The sequence below is a fragment of the Aphis gossypii genome, chromosome 1, assembly GCF_020184175.1.
Source record: "Aphis gossypii isolate Hap1 chromosome 1, ASM2018417v2, whole genome shotgun sequence".
Taxonomy (NCBI): Eukaryota; Metazoa; Arthropoda; class Insecta; order Hemiptera; family Aphididae; genus Aphis; species Aphis gossypii.
The window spans coordinates 52,908,935-52,928,565 of NC_065530.1; the positions used below are offsets into that span (position 1 = coordinate 52,908,935).

The following is a 19,631-nucleotide window of genomic DNA, read 5'->3' on the forward strand; positions in this document are numbered from 1 at the left end:
GGTGTGCGGTGAGAAAACTTTTCTCGCCGGCGGTTTTAAAGAATATCGCGCGCGTTGGACGAGTGGTGCGGTTTGTGTTGTCGGCTTAGACGAATGTATATATGTGTGTGTGTGTGTGTGTGTGTGTGTATATACGATAGGTATGCGGTGTATATATATATATATGTGTGTACTATCTGTTGCTGAGATTTTACGATAATTGCTGCGAAGAAAACCGAAAAAGGGCTGCTGCCGGTTGTTCGGCAGGGGGAGAAAAGTTTGAACGATACCGAAACAATCTGGCGCGTGTATACGGTTTTAATTCTCGAAATTCGAATTAATCTCCGTGCAGTCGAAACGTTTCGGCTGTATAATATATAAGTTTTGACTTTATATATTATCTCTGCATTTGCATGATGCGAACGTTTTAGGATTAAAATACCGAAGCCAAAAGTAGTCGGATAAAAAACGCACTGGGGTAAACTTTATAATGCCGCGTGCTCTTTACTTTCCTTTTGTATATACTCAATACCATTATTGATTATAATACCTCTAACTCGCTACAATATTACGTGTAATCAATGTTTATAATATGTATTGGTTAGAAAATAGGCATAATAATATAATAATCACACAGTTTTTAAACTATAAAACAATAATTTTTAACGTTTATAAAATATCCAATACAATATAATTTCAAATAAATCCACTGTTTATAGGTACCTAATATTATATTAAAATCGAAAATATATTTTTTTTTTTATAAATCCTGTTTTTTAATGTATTATTTTTACTAAAAAAGACTCCAAATAATTTTCCTCCGGGACATCTGTTTCCTCCGCATTTTAACACTACAATTTATTATAACTACTATACTATACTAATATAGACTGTAAAGCATATGTCGTGCTTCTGTCGTACATATATATATATATATATGTATTATGTACACGTGTGCCTACTCGTCACGGGGAGTACTGTAAACTAATTTATCGTCGAGTTTATTATATTATTGTATATTCGCATATAATGATACGATATTTACGTGTACGATAAAAATGTCGAACAACATTTTCGGTGTGTCGTTTACGAACGTATATTGGTATACATACGAGTCGTCAAAGCCAGCACGCTACGCGGTCGGTGTATGTATAATGGGGTACGCGCGCGGGCGTAGGTGTCGTTAACTGTTATTACACAATGGTCGCGGTAATGGTCCTGTTAACTGGTAACAAGATAATTTGAACGTCATGCGCGCTATAATTTATTGACGTTTAAACTGTTTTAAGCTCGCCCGCTGTTTGTTCTATATATATATAGGTACACAAGCAAACCACAGCACACAGTAAACTATATACGTAATATAGTTCCTAAGAGCGTTTAACTTTTCTCCACTCGATCACATATTATTATTACTATAGATAAATTCTGCTGCATCAGAAATACCAGTTGTAAGCGTTTATTAGGTTATGATTTATAACATATTATAACACATTTATACGTAACTGGTCGGAAACGAAAAATACAGACGTGGAATAAATAATATACCATGACCGAATTTCAGACACTCGTCCTGCAGCAGTAGCAGGATCCTGAATAATTATGTCCTGTGGTAATAATGTTATAGTGCAACAACCATATATATAACGTATTATAAAGTAATGAGGTATGTCTGCAATCGACCGCAGTTGAGAAGTGACGGGGACCAACGACGATCTGTGCTTGACTGTGAAAATGCAACCGCACTCATCGAGGGTTGTTTTTTAATTTTCAATTATTTTACGACGCAAAAATGTTGGGGTCTTTTTCAAAGCTCGAAAATAGTACACGTATATGCGCATGATAATGCAATAGTCCGCGTGTTTGGAATGTTTGAGCAATAAAATATTAAATACTCAACACGATTTTAGAAAACAATAAAGTTTTGAACATTAGCACATCAAATACCAATAGAATCGAGTTATTTCGGCCATTGGGCTAATTGATATCGCGACGAGTGATGACAGTAAGATGTTATTAGACAATTTTTAGGATTCAATTATTATCTATATTAAGTAGAATCGAGAATTATTGTTGCTCGCAATTTCCTACAGCGTCACTACAATCGGGAAAACCTAATCTACACTCACGTGTGCAGAAGAAGAGGAAAATTCCTAACCACCCGTAACGAAAATAAATTGAGCATTTTTTTTTAAAAAGACTATTAATATGTACCATAAACCATTTCAAATTATACCAAAACGTCCAAAACAATATTCCTCTCAAAATTGACAAATCATAATATCAACCATTTCATTATCAATATACCATCCCTAGCATCACCATAATATATCTACTAGCAATTAAAATTAATTGGCCCACCGATCTATTTTTATGAAAAAAATAGATTTTAAGTAATCAACTAGTAATTCTGAAGGTAACTCTATCGCAGTGTGTTTTATCATTTTCATGTTTTATGTACTATGTTTTTTTTCATTAGTGTTATAACTTATTCTGATTTTTATGTTTAATATATAATTATAATGTATAAAAATTAATTAAATGTAAACAAATAAATTACCTTTACGGAGAATCAATTTAAGACTTTGTTCAAAATAGAATTTTTATTTTTAAATATATATAAAAAAAGCAATGCACCTATTCGTTTTTAATATCCCAAGTAATATTGTTTGGATTATTTTTGCTTATCCAAACAAGACAATAATCTGACAAGTATAAAAAATTCTGTGGTCTGCAAGGAAAGTGTAATTATGAGTATTTGTGAACTCGATTGAATTTTATAGATATTTCAAAGTTTTTAAAAAGTCACGCTTAAGTTATAAGCGTTATATTATAAAATCTTTATAATGCTAATACACGACGATTAACGGATTAATAGAATATATTGTACATTTATGTAGTATCTAATACATTATTATATTACTATCTGTAATATCTGTAGGTAGTAGTGATTACCGTACTGCGTCGTCATTACAATAATACGCGTAATGTTTAGTAAGTTTCACACCTCAGCAAATGTGTATTGTGTTAGAGAGCCGACGGGCTTACATTATGCAAATGGCACACGTTCGCATTGTGATCGGCCGCCGTGTTATAATCCAGAGTTTTTCTCTATGTGTGTGCGTGTAGTATTCGCATACTTATTGTGTGTAGGTACTATGTGTATTATATTATTATATTATGTCCTCCAGTGTACACACTGTACCTATATAATATTATGTATATTATTATTATATAAAGGCGTATTATAATAATATTATCGTGTACGGGGGCAGGATATAGGAAACCGCTGTGTACGCAAAAAGCCGGCGGCTGACGGTGAAAAAGTGAAAAAAAAGCGTTTTAATCCAACGCCGCTGCTGCCGTATGCTTTGCCGACTATACGACATAAAAGTGTTATTCGTTTGTTTGGTCGGTTATTTATTTATTTTGTTGTTGTTTCTGTTTTACCAGAATTCGTTTACAATGAAAACGGAAAGACAAAATATTACTATGATATTATTGTACGTTTGTACCTATACGATATAGCGTCGGGGTATACATGTCGAGCGCAACCGGCGTAAAGACGCCTAAGCCCTTACGCTTTGTTTTCAAAAAACACTAGAATGTTAACGTTGTTTCCACGCAGTTTGAAAAGAACATAGGTCTGGTGCATGTACCTATACGTACATGTGCGATAGTGATATTGTATTTATGATGGCGTTTAGGTACACACATTGTAGCGCTTTTTCCCACGGATATAGCAACAAAATAATAATGACGATGATGATATAATAATAATAATAGTAACTAATAAAAAAGTAACTAACGTACATAATAATAATGATATATCAACGCGTCACTAAAACGCACGTGATATTTCAGTAAAATTTATGGCCCAATATCATTGGCGAAAGACTACGAACGCGTTCTTCGAGCAAAGGGTTTTATATATACACTTTATTAAACTTAATATATTACAGTTGAAATATCAAACTAGAATTACAATATTAGTTTAATAAGACGAGCTGTGATTTACTGTAATTCTGAAATGTACCCGAATTTTTAATTACAATAGTAATTCATTCAAGCTTGATGTTTATTTTTAAAACGTTTACAACTTTTTATTAAAATATACATTTTAAAATGACTTGTAGCACTACAGCTCATAGTTTATTCTCATAGTCGACATATTATATTAAAATTAAAATTAAAACATTCCACATTTTAAACATATATTCAAATAAATCAAAAAAAAATCAATATAATATATAATATATTATGTGCTGTTTTTTTTTTTTGCTGTATATGATGATGTTACATATAAACATTAATTAACATTAAAATACAGGAATATATAAAAAAGTTCTAAATAATATATGTTTTATTAATAATTACTTACATAATATTATAGCGATGTAAAATTAAGTCAATAATTTTACATCTGTTATCAAATCTGTTAAATTTTAATAACTGTTTTCTTTTTAGTTTTAATTTTTTGTATCTTTTTACGTAAAAGTATTCAAAGATTATATCATAAAAAATATTGAAGATAATACGATTTTATAATATATTATTTTACTTTCCTAATATTTGCATATTAAAGCAAAATATATTAGATAATGGAAAATATTCTCAATCCAACTTTATAATATAATATGTATAGATTGCTATTTCATATTAACTTGGTATGAACAATTATAATTTTTAAATGTACAAAAAGAGAATTACATTGAATTACAAACAATAATATTATTATAATGTATTATACTCGTAGTTTAGGTATATTAAAATTAAATCATTATTTTATTCTGGATTTATCAATAAATAGACAAGTTATATTAATGAACATCATTATAACAAACGATTTTATGTGTTGGCGCACATTTGTTTATAATTTGTGTATAGTATTAATAGCACCGAAGTGGTGTTAAAAATTCGATTAAAAAAAAATAATAAAAACAGCGATGTATTCTGTTCGGAGATGTTAGTATATAGGCTTCATGGGAACTTATTTATGCTTGTGCGTTCTACAACATTTATATGTATAGTGAAGTGCGTATATAACAACGACGGATGCAGTGGTGAGGGTGAAGGAAATAAATTAAAGTTTGTGCAACGTTTTTGGGTAACACGTTCGACCATTAATAACTTTAAGGTCGGTACATTTTTCATCGGCCAGCTATAATGTGTATAATATATATATATACATTTTGGACGGGGTTAAAAATTCCGTAGAGTACAATAATACATCAGGCAACAAGGCAGTGCGGTGGTCGGTGTGTAATTTATGCTGCCGAAAACTTTAAAATTAGTAGGGACAGGCGCAACGAAAGAAAGAAAGAAAGAAAGAGCAAACGCAGAGGATATGAGATCGCAAGAGAGTGAGAGCAGGAGCAAGAGTTCATCTCAGTTATATGCGCGTAACTAAATTTTACCTGGTAATATTATTATACTAAGGCGGAGCAGTGAACGAGATTATATATATATTATATAAGTACGTAGTGAGAGAGAATATTGGTGTAAACTTTGGGTTTATTGAGGAACTTTCAAAGACCTCAGGTTTGGGCGAGAGAGGAAAACAAACTTTGTACAAAAGCAAACTCTTAGAGGTGGGTGGAAGGGGTTGGTATCGAAAGGGTATTTTTCTTTGAAAATAATAATAGGACCAGGATAGCCGTCGAGATGAAAACTACTTTAATAAACACAAGTTTGTTTCGATCACACGAGAATAAATCATTAATCACGTTCCTCTTTTTTGTTTGTTCCAGGTGAGTAATAGCTGAAAAACAATGTTCGTTACTCAGTCGTAATAATATATATTTACCTACATGATTAAATTGTAAGTGTATAATTGTTTATTAATTATTATTATTATTTATAAGTAATGAGTTTCAATTTTTAATAGCAAATGTTTGATTTTTCCCTCTATAAATGCATATTGCATATGTATTACAATAATTGTGAACATATACAAATGGATTAGAACTTTTGAAAACGATACGTTGTTAATGTTATTATGTTAAAAAATATACTAGAAAGGACCCAAAGTGTTGTGAATCTATAAAGTACCTACTTATATATTTTGTAAAACCTATACTATAAAAATGTACACTTACGTAGATTGTATATTAATCCGTAGTTATCAATGAAAAAACAAAAAAGTAGCTAATTGGTGAAATTATAAAACATTTTTTAATTTCTTTGTTTTACATAATAATATATAAAATGTTTTATTTTTGGCGTTTTCACATTAAAAGTTCTTTTATTATTACATATATTAATGTTACTAAATCCGAACCCTACTTTTACGTTATAATACGTAATGATTTAATAGCGTCATTTATGTTATACATTTAAAAATTAATATGTAGGTATACGCATACAACATTAGTACATTATTATTAAATGAATAATATTGAGTTATAAATATAATTGTTAATCATTTCCTCAGTAGACATAGTAAATCTAAGATAAAAATATCAACTATTATAGTTTTTGGAGGTAATCCAAAATATCGTTCTTTGTTTTATTAATATAATATATTTATAGGAATGAAAATTGTATTTTAATATTATTGTGTTTCTTAATAATGGACTAATCCGAAATAATACAGTATAAAGAATAGAATATAATTGAATATTAGAATAGATATTTTTACGTTTTTATGTTTTTTCATCATAGATTTATACTTCAAAATAAACTTCTTATAAAATACTCATTTAATATAGTATTCTATTATACAGAGATTGAAATAATAAATATAATTTGAGATAAAAAAAAAATCAAATACATAATAAAAAAAATTAGCAATTCAAATACATATTTGCATATATATATATCTATAATTTATTTAAATCATATTTGATTTTTAATGGAAAGCAATGTTAGAATTTGTAACAACTACACAACTTTTTAAATATAACTGATACATTATAATATACATTGAGATTTATAGGAGATATCTTTATAAAAATTCAATAGATATTTTTAAATAAAAGTTATAAGTTAAATGTAAAAAATGTAAAATATACATATTTTGGTTATAAATATCTATTTACAGACAGTAGTCTGTATACTATATAGTGTATATTATAATGCGTAGATACATGTTATCATAAACGCATAGTATATATTATAGCGACGAATACTGTTTACCCTAAGTTTTAATTTAGTACAGAATCGATGAATGTAGGATACACTCGTTTTTAACACCTTCCATTTATACAATGTAAAGAGCGCACCTGGTAATTATTTATGATAAATTTGGTATATTAAAAATAATACACTCCCTATATTAACGTTAAAATTTATGGTGACTGTTGGTAAATGGTAATGTACTAGCCGTAAATATTTAATAAAAAAAATATTTACTGATAGTAAACATTTTTTGTAATACGCGTTATATTATATATACCTAACATCAACATGTTTTCTATCAAATTTCACGCAGTGGGTTCTTTACACAAAATTATGTTTATTTTCGTAATAAAATCCCACTTATTATTAGGAATATGTTTCACCAAATATTGTTCAGTATAGATAGCGAATAATTATAGTTTTTTTCAAATAGAAATACTTGTGTGGAGCAAAATTTTAAAATATACGACCTTGTGCGCAAATGCAACCCACTGAAATTCCATAACTAGAAACCTAAAACAACGAAATAGTTTTAAGATACATTCACATGCTTAAATAATAAGTCGTATCAGTTTAAAGATGGTAAAAAATTCGTATTTATAAATAAAATTACTGTCATTATTTTTAAATCGATTAAATTATGAATAACGACATTAAATAATATGAATAAAATGGAAAAAATTTCAAATTGAAAATCAATTCAATTAGTATCTACAATCTCGCGATATCAAAGTGTCAAGTATCGAATTATAGTTTTAGCACACTAAAGTGTACTATACATATAAGCGTAGTTAGTTTGTTAAGTAATACACACATATATTGTAGTGGTTAATTAATTTTTTTACTGTTCTCGTTAACACGCGATAATATAGTTATATTTTGCGACCAATAGATAACACAAACTGCGGAATTATCGAAGCAGTTCAGCACCCACACACACTTATGAACGAACCGCAAGAAATAGGGTTACGAAAACGATTTTTTTTCGTTGATCAAATAATACGAATCGCTTGCAGTCAATTAGGCGATAACTGTGTTTATATGCTTCTTATAATAGTGGCTAGTCGTTAGCAAACATTTTTAAGTAAATGAGTTTTAGTAAAAATCGAAACCACACCGTGCAAATTCACTAAAACATATATAATATTGTATAACGTATACTCATTCGTGTATATATATTATAGTTTGGGGGGAGAGAAAAAATAATAGCATGGCTGTGGAATTCGTCCGTGCGATGTGACTGTGCGTTATGCTGGCGAGGCACACATAGATGGGGATAAATGGATACCTGCCTGGTAGCAGTAGCAGCAGCTCGCGGGCAAAACAAATTTTAAACAAATATTTCCTTTTGGCTTTACGCCTTTATATATGTTTATTTTACTCGGTGATTTATCGCGTCTGCGAAAAAACACACACACACACACACACACATAGACACGCACAAACAGATACACCATCGGGATTTGCACCCGAGCACGTCGCGCCCCGTTGTTATATTTGTGCGGAGTGTACTCCCTTTTTTCAGTTTCCCCGGTACCGCCGCTCTGTCATAAGCCCTCGAGTGGGGGGGGGGGTGTACGACGAGCTCGCGTTTGCTTCTCCGGCACAGAGATAAGTATTACCGCCACCGCCGCCGCACTACTGCTGCTATACTACTACACGGCAGAAGACAGATAACGCGAGGGGACACGGTATCGCTGGAAGGCGGTGGTATACGGGGGGGTGGCGAAAAAAGCGCCGGTGCGCGCAGAACGAATTTATCGGTTCGCTGGTCCCGTAATACGGTATTCCCGTACAAATGTCAGGGACATAAATTTAAAAAAAAAAAGGGATGGGGAAAAAAATGAGAAAAAGAAAGGACGGCGACGGCGGTCGGTGCGTCACGCGCGCAGGGCGCCCCCGGACGAGAGCTCGGCCGTGAACGGGAAAGTGTATACGATGCGAGCGGCACGCGGAATACGTGGCTGCATGAATATGCTGCTCGGGTATTTTTATTTTTGTTTAAATATGGCTTGAAAATGAAGAATGGACGTTTAAAAACTAAATTGCGGGAATACCTTTTTACATAAATTATACGCGGGACTACAGTGCACCTCACCGCCTAGGCCTCGAGAAGGGGTGGCAGGCGCTGGCTGCTGTAGGGTCGTAATAAAAAATGAAATAAAAACAGGTGGAACTCATTTATTTCGCAAATTTCTCTACAAATGAGTCGCGTTGTTTTTTTTTTTTAATTAGTTTATAGCCGAAAGAGGATGCCCGCGACGGCGGTGGTAAACGTTTTTCGAGTTTTCAATTGCCTCTGTCGCGCGAGAGTGCCAGCCAACTGCAGTCTGCGGTTTGCCAGCTGTGTAATGTATACAGCTGATTATACCACGCCATGAATAAAATACATCTATGATAATATATTGATTTAACATCTAATCTCGTCGTATATAGTGTGAACATCTTGTACAATATTGAGCAAATATACTTCGTCAATACAATACAATATCGTGAATCTATCGTAATTTTTATTCAATTCTTAAAATAGGAAAACGTAGTTAACATGTTAATGTCTAGTTCATCGAATACGAATAAAAACGTACTTGTGTTGTGCGTCGTATGATATATATTATCACATCTACCGCATTTGGTTTGCGATTAACGATGTGTATAGTAAGCGAGTATCGTATCGCGGAAGGATACAATAATAACAGTAATAATATGGTATAAATACGTGTCGTCGGATATAGGTCGGAAACTCGGAAGCGGATGGAACGCTCAACGTCTATATATGCGTGCCATACAACGAGTCAGTTGTGCAAAAATATTATTATTTAGATCGTGCACGTCGTATTATACATACACACACAGCACATACATATATATATTATAATATATATTTATGTTTTGCTTGCGCTCGTCGTTGAATCTGTGTGTAATAATAAAACGAAAAATAAAGAAAGGATAAAATATGAAAAACGACGTCGGCGTTGCCTCCAGGCCGTACGCATCGTCAGCTCGGACGGCAACAAATCTCGTTGGCCCCACCCCATGGCTGTATACGGCAACAGCAGCAGCTATATATGCGCGCACCACCAGTAGTGGCCGGGTCGCATCTGTATGGAAAGCTCGAGGAAAATTAGACGGTGCCGGCAGCGAAGATTCACGGCTTATATACACACACATACACATACATTATATATGTGTGTGTATATATAAAAGGGCAATAAAGAAAAACAACGGCGTCTGCGTGGAGACGAAGAAGGCGAGGGAAGAATTATTATACAAAAATAACAGATGTGAATTATTACATATTAATCTGGGCGCTGGACCGTTTTTGTTTTATGCTCAAACCCTCTCGCCCGCGCGCCACCTCCGACGCCGCTTGCCATCGATTCTCTGTGCGAGCTTTATGTGCATATACGGTGCAGCAGCGCGACGACGGTGACGACGACGTGAAGAAGAGGCGGCGGCGGAGTTTTCAAAACTGAATTTGTAATAACGTTAATTATAAGTTTGCGGCCTTATACACGCACACACACACACACACATCCGTATAATATATGTTTACGCTCTTTCGACCCTTTGCAGGGGCGACGGGTACAAGAGTGTACAAGTGTGGGTGTGCAACGCCCTCAACACCGGCAAGGATTACTGCGGCGCAACGATGACGCCGAGGACGGTGTCGGCAACAGCAGCGCGCTGCAAAGCCGAATGTATATAATATGATATGAATTCAGCAAGAACATTCTGTATGTATATATATATTATATATACGTACAGAGGGACTACGCGTTTATAGATATATATTATGCTGCTGCCGTCGACGCCATATTGCCATCGCGTCGAGCTTTCCCCCCGATCCGCTTCGGAAAACCCCTATACCCTCCCTTTAGACGCATGTGCTTTCCGCGTACGATTCGCATATAGATTATACGCGGTCATGATTTTTTTCTCGCTCGACTTCAACAGCCTTCACGCTCCTGCAGATTCGCATCGCGACCGTCGAGAGATACGCTCACACGGACGGCGGTGCGGGATGACTTTGCTGGCGGGTCTCTGGGGAAATTTATGCTCGTGGCTCGAGTGACGCGATCGAAAGTACCGAGATTTTTTTGTCCACCATCACAGCATCCATCACTCGATCGCCGCAAAAAAAAAAAAAACACTAAAAAAATGCGACGGATGCGACCTGATAAACGTCCAAATAGTACTAGTAATATTGTAGCGGTCATGTGTAAATGTACATTCGAAATAATAATTGTTTTAATATTAGAGCAGCCAGCGTACAAAACAATAAAGGCGTTTAGTAAATCGTATACGGTCTGATATACCATATACCTACTAAACGACAAAACAATAATCCTTTAGGGTGTAGGGACGTCCGTGAAATTGGCACCCCCGCTTTATGCTATATCGACTTCGAACTAGCGCCAATATTTTGCGACTAGGTTGCAACGATTTGCAACGCTAATTTCAGGATTTGCAACACCGCATATTTTCCCGAAAATCCGTTTTAAATCGCAAAACCAAATTATATAATTTAAATTTAAACCATTCGACGTTAAAACTAATTGTTTCCTATACATACATCAACAGATTTCAAAACGTTGGCGTTCGTATGGTAAATCGTTTTTCACTATAGAAATATGCTCATAGACGATATCAACCACATTATATTATCACAACAACCTTTAACAACAACTCTGTATAACCTAACCTATACAGTATACAACATATGTCTATACAACATAATATAGGATGTTAAAGAGGAATGTTATTGCAAAAAATTATCCCGAAACCTATTCGGATTTAGCGTTGGAATAGTTTTTTCACGTGAGACGTTAAGTTTTATTCGTCACCTCATAATAATATTATGTCACGCATAATATCATGACAATAATAATATGATATAAGATGCCCATAATAATAATCGATGTGCGCAGTATCTCGATGTCGTCGACTACAGGTTTTCGAGGTATGATATCGTCGCGAGACGAAAAAAAACTTTTCCCATTGTGCGCGCGTGCTCTATCGAAACAGAAACGTATGAATTATTACACATTCGCATGCATTATGCGGTCCCAAACGACGAGTGTTGTATTGTACGAATCTCTCTCTCTCTCTCTACTCCGTTCATTGTTCGCGTTGAATTTAAACCTGTTTACACGGTTCGCTAATCGAGTCAAATAAATATTACACATAGATGAACACTTTAGATACACATATTATTATACTACACATATATATATTATATTATATTGTGTGTATGCGAATGTGTATATATAATACGTATAGGTGCATCGTACATGACGTTATACCTACGCGCGCTGTTAGCGGGAAAGAATCGCTGTGAGGAAGAAGGTTAGGAAGAAGACTGCCGTAGATAAAACCGTTCATTCATATGTACTCGAAACGGAACGACTCCGACGATAACGCGAAACACACACACGATAAGACGAGTCTCGCGCTGCCTTAATGGACCGTTTAAGAGGAGAAGTGTATGGCTGTCTTCGATTTAAAAAATAATAATACAAGAAAATAAATAAAAATACGCTTTACAAAACACATATGTAATAACGCCTCGTGAATATCGCTTATATGTGTGTAATAAAATAAACATCGTTTTCATTGTTGTTCAATGCGCAGAATGGAATGAAACCGTTTATCGAGCATCGCCGAGCGACGCGGTAAATTTTATTAATTTTATGCGAAACGTTATGCTTTTACACATTTACATTTCGATTGTGGTGTAATACATTTATAGTGCATTATATTACGTAATTCAATAAACCTATACGGCTATAATATTATCGTATTGATTATTATTATTAAACACATATTTTATAATCGATGATACGCCATCTAAAGGTATTATATTATAGACACGTCATACGCATTCATTTTAATAATTTTCAAACGTAATATACGAGAATAACAGTACATTATAATACATTACACAGTTTCATCATCATAAATAATATCTCATCGTTGTATTAATTTAATAATAAGTAAATTACCATTATTATAAGTAAATTACTGCAATAATGAGTTGTTATCATAATAATAATAATATAAAACGTATACTTTAATAATACCTGCCTGCTACAATAATAATGCACACGCATTATTCCATTATATGCTCGTCTGATGACTTCAAATATTCAAATATTCGTCGTATAACATAATTCTATAAATATTTAGTACTTAATTCGTGGATTCGTGCTTATTTTTCAAAGTATGATCCATCATAATAATATGTTTTATAGTTATAACTTATAATTATATTCCAATTTGTTTTTAAAGTAATTGTAATATTTATACAGTCGAGTAAAGCTCGGCAAAAAAAAAACAGGTTTAGAAACAAAAACATTGATAATTATTACGATTTTAAAATCTCTAGAAAAAAACGTGAGCACATAAAATAAAAAATTATTATTATCAGTGTAATAGCATGTATACGTGCGGTATGAACATTATTAAATATTTATCATTACGAATTAGTATAAATAATTAAATAAAACCTACGTTAATTCGTCGTATCGGGCAATCGTCCAACGTTTCTGAATAATTTGTGAGCTTATAATTTTTTTTCCACTCTAGATGTTCACTTATTCGAATAATGCAAAACATTTATTAATTTGCGTATTTTATTCGCCAGTCAGCTTAAAATAAAACGAGAATTACTATAGTATTATATCGTACGTTTATCATATACCTACTTCATCTATATCAATATCGTTGATTATTAATCGTTTCCTGGATGCGACTTAATTATTATATGAAACTGATTACTCGAGTTTGCGAGTTTCGCAGTTTTGTGTAAACGTCGATTTCCTATTCGTACTTCCGCACGTATTACGGCTTCAGCTGTATAGTATTATAATATTATTATGCTTACTATTACCTATCAGTGTATCCATTCGTATAATATGCATAAAACACACGTTATTACACTCGTTATTAATAATGATCTCGAACAACATATTAACATCGTTATGAAAATGTCTTTTGTTTTAACCGTCGTTCAATTATAATATTTTATTCGTTTTTAATCGACATCGCGTTACGTTCACACCGTACACGCGCGTATAATTATATAGGCATATTAGTATGCGTATTATATGACGATATACGGCGTTTTTCAATTCATATTACGGAACGGTAATAGTATAATATCGTTCGTCGGGGGTGTATCCGAGTGCGTGGGGCCTTCGCTGTAGCCGTCGTGTTAGTTTCGATGTTTTAAACGGCGGCCGGTTCACACGTTAATGGAAATTAGACGATACACAGACGGCAGTGTGTGATGTGCGTGACCGATAAGTGTACGTAGGTACACCTATATATTATTATATACCGACTGCGAGCGGCGTTTGATGTTCGTCCAGCCGCGACTTACGACATAAAATAATAAAACAACAATGGTATTCCGTCGTCGGTAATATTATTATTGTGTCGACCTTTGAGATTTAACGGAAAGTCTCATCGATTGAATTCAAGTACATTGTCGATTCGATTTTTTTACTTAATTACTAGGTATACCTACTTACAACGCAATTACGCGTTATATATCCATACGTACACGAATTATGTACAAATTTCATTATTAACGAGCATTTCACGCTATATACATGTACTTAATACTTCTAAGTTATAATATATTATATTTATAATAAACTTTGGCCCGTCGTATCAACGCATAATATATTTATATTATGTGAGTGTGTGTGTGTGTGTGTGTGTGCATTAGTTTATATAATACATAATCCCATAAATTACGGTTTTTGATTTGAATATTTATTTATGTGCGTGTCGTAGCCAAAGCTCATGACTTATGAACGTACGTCGGATATACAACAATATTATGTAGATTATATAGCGTAAAATATCAACATTCAACATTAATAATATATATTATGTTATTATTTTAAATCATTCAAACGGCGTGTTGTACGCGTTGTGCATGTTTTTAATTCAATTTATATAATTTAATAATACATTGTTGAAGAATGATATCGGTTGATTAATATGATGTTCATTTCGTGTTATTTAATTTTATAGTTATACGAACCAGGCTCCAAAAACGTTCGTTAAACTTCCGAAATGTTTAGGTAAATAAAAATCGAAGAATAAACATTATTTAGACCTCCGTGTAATAATTATTGTTTATTATAGTTACTATAAACATAACGTGTACATGAACCAAGTCCAATCTAACAGCCGATAAGTTATTATAACAAACATAATTGTGTTATGCTTCCTAATATCAATATTGTCAATGAGAGTTTAATAATAATTAGTCTTTTTGTATTGTCATATTATTGAATATAATAATATATCATGAGTACCGCATTACAAACTGAAGGACTAGAATACTAGATATTAACAAGGACGTGCGATCGAAACCATTGACTTGAGTATTTGTATGTGTATGTGTGAGCACTGTGCATACATATTATACTTATATAGTTATATGTATACATATACAGTCAATTAATAAAATTCGAGAAAAAACAACATGGATAAATCATAACCAAGCTAATCCGATGGAATAACTCGATGCAATGACAATTTATATTTTGAGACGATATAGTAATAATAATATACAAGTATGTATAGATTTAACGTATACGACAAATTTCGAAATAATGTCGTTTACTGGTTATCTACTGGTTTTAAAATAAATATATTACGCATTGAATGTCATAATTTCAAATGAATAATATTAAAATTTCGTCTGTATTGCATATAGCATATATCTATCCTATCTTATCATGATTTATTTAAATACTTGTAAAATTATCATTGTATTTCTATCAAGAAAATATAGCACCAAAGAGACACCAGCTTTTTGTAACACGTTCGCCCTGTTAAAAACAATTCGTTAAGTCGCAAAGACGTTTTATAGGCGTTTCTCGCCCCTCTGACATTTTTATAAAGTGCAATAAGAATAATTACTATAGTTATTAAGTATTGTCTCGAAAATTAGTGCCCTACAAAGAGAGAGGGTGGAATCGAAATTGGGGTGAACGTTTTTCGCCAACTTAATAATAATATACATATATAATCTTTAACGTGTAATTTACAACGACCGCAAATAACGGTGGTTCATTTGGAAGACGTTGCAAAGGGGGAATAGGAACTATATTTATATAATTACACTATATATACATATAAATGCCCGAAACGACGTGAGAAAACGTATATCTTAATATACATATAATGGATGTATATTTTATTATAATGAAGTTCATCGGTGTAATTGTGTCCCGTGCGCGAAAGAGAATAGATTTAAAAAGTGGTTAGATGTAATAAATAACGCATTGAATCAAATTTAAAACGTTGTCGAAATCTTAGTAATTATAAATTTCCTGTACGACACAGCAAAAACAATGTAAAACGAACACACAATTGATGAAACTTACAAAACAAGTTTAGTAACAATCAATTACATATTTACATGTCTTATACAATTTATTTATTATGTATTTATATACGTATACCATAATATATAATATTGGAAAACTTTTTTCGTTAAGGGTAAATCGTTACAGTGTGGTCAGTGCGTGAGAGAGGGCCAGCGTGGGAGTGGATAAATAAAACATTTACTTCAGCAATATACTTATACGGTTATAGGTACAATGTGTGTGCGTGCAGAGTTTTTTCCAGTATTTTTCATCGCCATCAACGCGATGACGGCAATGAAAATCGAGTAACCCGGGGCAAGGTCTTTAGGTGCACTTGTTTCGGCTTAAATTTCTATACGTATATATCACATAATATGATACCGTCTATATATTATACGAATACCATTATTTTCATTAAATCTCCACCAAACTCATTCATTTCGCATTATTATTATATTATATATATATATAATATATACAGCATAACGTTGCGATGAAATAGTATTTTGAATTATTCATCTCAGACCCCGCACACGTTTTAGGTCCCATGCGTTCGAGACGGAACAGTCGTTTTGGGGAGGGGGCGACAGAGAGGCGTGAGCTGACGACGAGTCGGCGGGCAGCAGCGGTGGGCTGATAAACCGCTTTTATTGCCGCTTCACACAATATCGGATGGAAGATCCGATAATGTTGGATACGTCCTGTATAAATCATCGTTGTTCCGGCGTGTATATATGTATATGGAACCGCTGCGTGCGCGCGCTCCCGGAATTCGTAAGTTTATGAGGACATTTGAAAAGCGTTCGGAAATCGTTTAAAAAAAAAAAAGGTCTTCTAAAGACGCGAAGATGCGCGCCCTCGCCCTGTTCAAAAGACAGGATAACTCCCTCGTGTATATACCGTTTTTATTACGTTTTCCCCAAGCCGACGACCGGTGTATATAATAAATATATATATGTATAGGTAATATATAATATTATTTGCGCAGCGAGTTCGATGTAATTTTCGGCTCTTGTTCTACTCTCTCTGCACGCAGCGCATAATCGGATATTTATTATATCTCACATATATATTTCGTGTCGAATTTCCGTGAATCATTTAAAACCACCCCGGCCCCCCCGACGACGGTGTATTTCATATTATATTATACTCGTGCATGCGGTACGCCACTACAACAGAGGCAGCAGACGTGCAACCATCGCAATGTGTTTAACATAATACGTTATAGACGTATATTATAATATATTGTTTAAATTATAATATTGTGATATTGTTTTTTCTACGCAGCTCGTGGAACAGAAATAAGCCTATACTCTTTTAATCACATGCAATAGTATATATTATAATCGAATAGGTATTACACCAATTCCGTCTTCATCCTTGATGAATGCAATAATATAGTTATTACCGTTTTATTATAATTATTGTAATATAAATCATATAGAAGGTAATACAACGATTCGATTATTATTGTTATCACTTAATTATCATTATTGACGGATCGTAATTGATTCAAAACTCAACTTGACGTATAGTATATTATACACGATGTTTATTTTATAATGACTGTATAATGATGTAGTTTTTATAATTTATTATCATTATAACGTTTTAGATTTTAAATAGCGTATAACAATAATTTAATGGTTTTACAATAGTGGAATGATGTGCGTTTTTATTTTGTTTGGCTGTAAAGACCTATTATTAAAAAAAATTACTAGATATCTTCACTAGGTATATGAGTATTAAGCGTTGATTCTGCGGATCAAATAAAATGCGTTTATTTTGATATTGCATAAATATTAAAAACGTATTGTTTTTATGTATTGACTTACAATTAAAACCAATAAAAAAAAACTATTAAAATAAATCAGAAAAAATAAAATAAAATTGTGATTAAAAGAAATGTTTACTTAGTATTAGTATTTAAATTTGTTTTTTGAGGCAGCAGTGCAGTACCTAATTAAAAAATAAATAGGTAATCGAAAAACTTCACTGAATATTTATATTAGTATATTTTTGATATGATGTAATTTTTATTTTACTGAATTCAAATTAAACAAAACTCTATTTTTTACAACTAACAAATACTTCAAAACAATAATTATCAAAATACTTACATGTTTAAAAATTATTAAAACCGATAGGTATATTATTAATAATTAGTTATAGAATTTTGTTTAAATCAGTGCAATAATGGTATATAGTGTTATATATGTCGGTATTACATTTATTTTGGTAATTTTTCTTCTAGTTGGTAATAAAAAATAATCATTATAATACAATTTGTTAATTATAAAAAGCACAAAAATTCTTATTGGATCTCATTGAGTATTATGATATGCCTACATCCACGACAGAACATAAAAACGTTTAAATTGTTTGCACGTAATAAATGTATGCACAATTATTTTAATATATATAATATAATATAGGTATTTATGTATTGTGTGTCCATAAACTGTAAACATAATCGCTTCTGTGGGGTGTATAACATTTCCAATTTACAAATTACGACAGCTATAGGTAGGTATAATACGTATAAGGAAACCGTTTTTAAACGCATGCAATATAAATGTATAATAAAAATTATGCGAATGTTTCGAAGTTAGACGGCGCGCGAAGTAAAGAGGTAGGTATAGGTAAAATAACGATTGTGATAAGCGAAGAGAAATAATAATGACCGAGGAAAGTCGTAAAATAAATCGTCGCGGCGGCGGCGTTGGCACGTGGATATATTATACGTCTTGTCCGCCGCGTATCATTACTATATTATTATGGTTGTAGTACGTAATTGAATGACTATAGGTCGGCTGCAATAATTTGTCCGAGCAGGCATGTTCTTTAAAGAAATCGAATCGATTACCTTGTCTCGGTGGAAGAAGGACGAAATACGATCGCTACCGGTCGTCGTTAAATTTAAATAAACGACCGACTACACACGCGCCAGTGCATGGACATTTATAATAATGTATATAGGTAGTATATATACACATTACACAATGCAGACGTATATATTATACTATTGTGTAAACGTACCTATATTATGTTGTATGTATATATATATATATAGTATACTAATCGTACACACTGTATAAACGGGATGCGAAGCACTCGCCACGTTTGATATGATTTTTAGTTTTT

The 19,631-nt window shown here is 32.6% G+C and overlaps 1 protein-coding gene across 2 annotated transcripts in view; it reads left to right on the forward strand.

Moving 5' to 3' along the window:
• The window catches only part of LOC126548977 (homeotic protein ultrabithorax-like), a 235,208-nt gene that overhangs the window by 205,849 nt on the left and 9,728 nt on the right, over nucleotides 1-19,631 (forward strand). Inside the window, exon 4 of one of the 2 annotated variants that reach the window (XM_050197178.1) lies at nucleotides 5,730-5,800. The exons of the other annotated variant lie outside the window; for it this stretch is intronic. The gene's annotated coding sequence lies outside the window, so the exon portion shown is untranslated. The remainder of the gene's footprint in view (nucleotides 1-5,729; nucleotides 5,801-19,631) is intronic. 2 annotated transcript variants of the gene reach the window in all.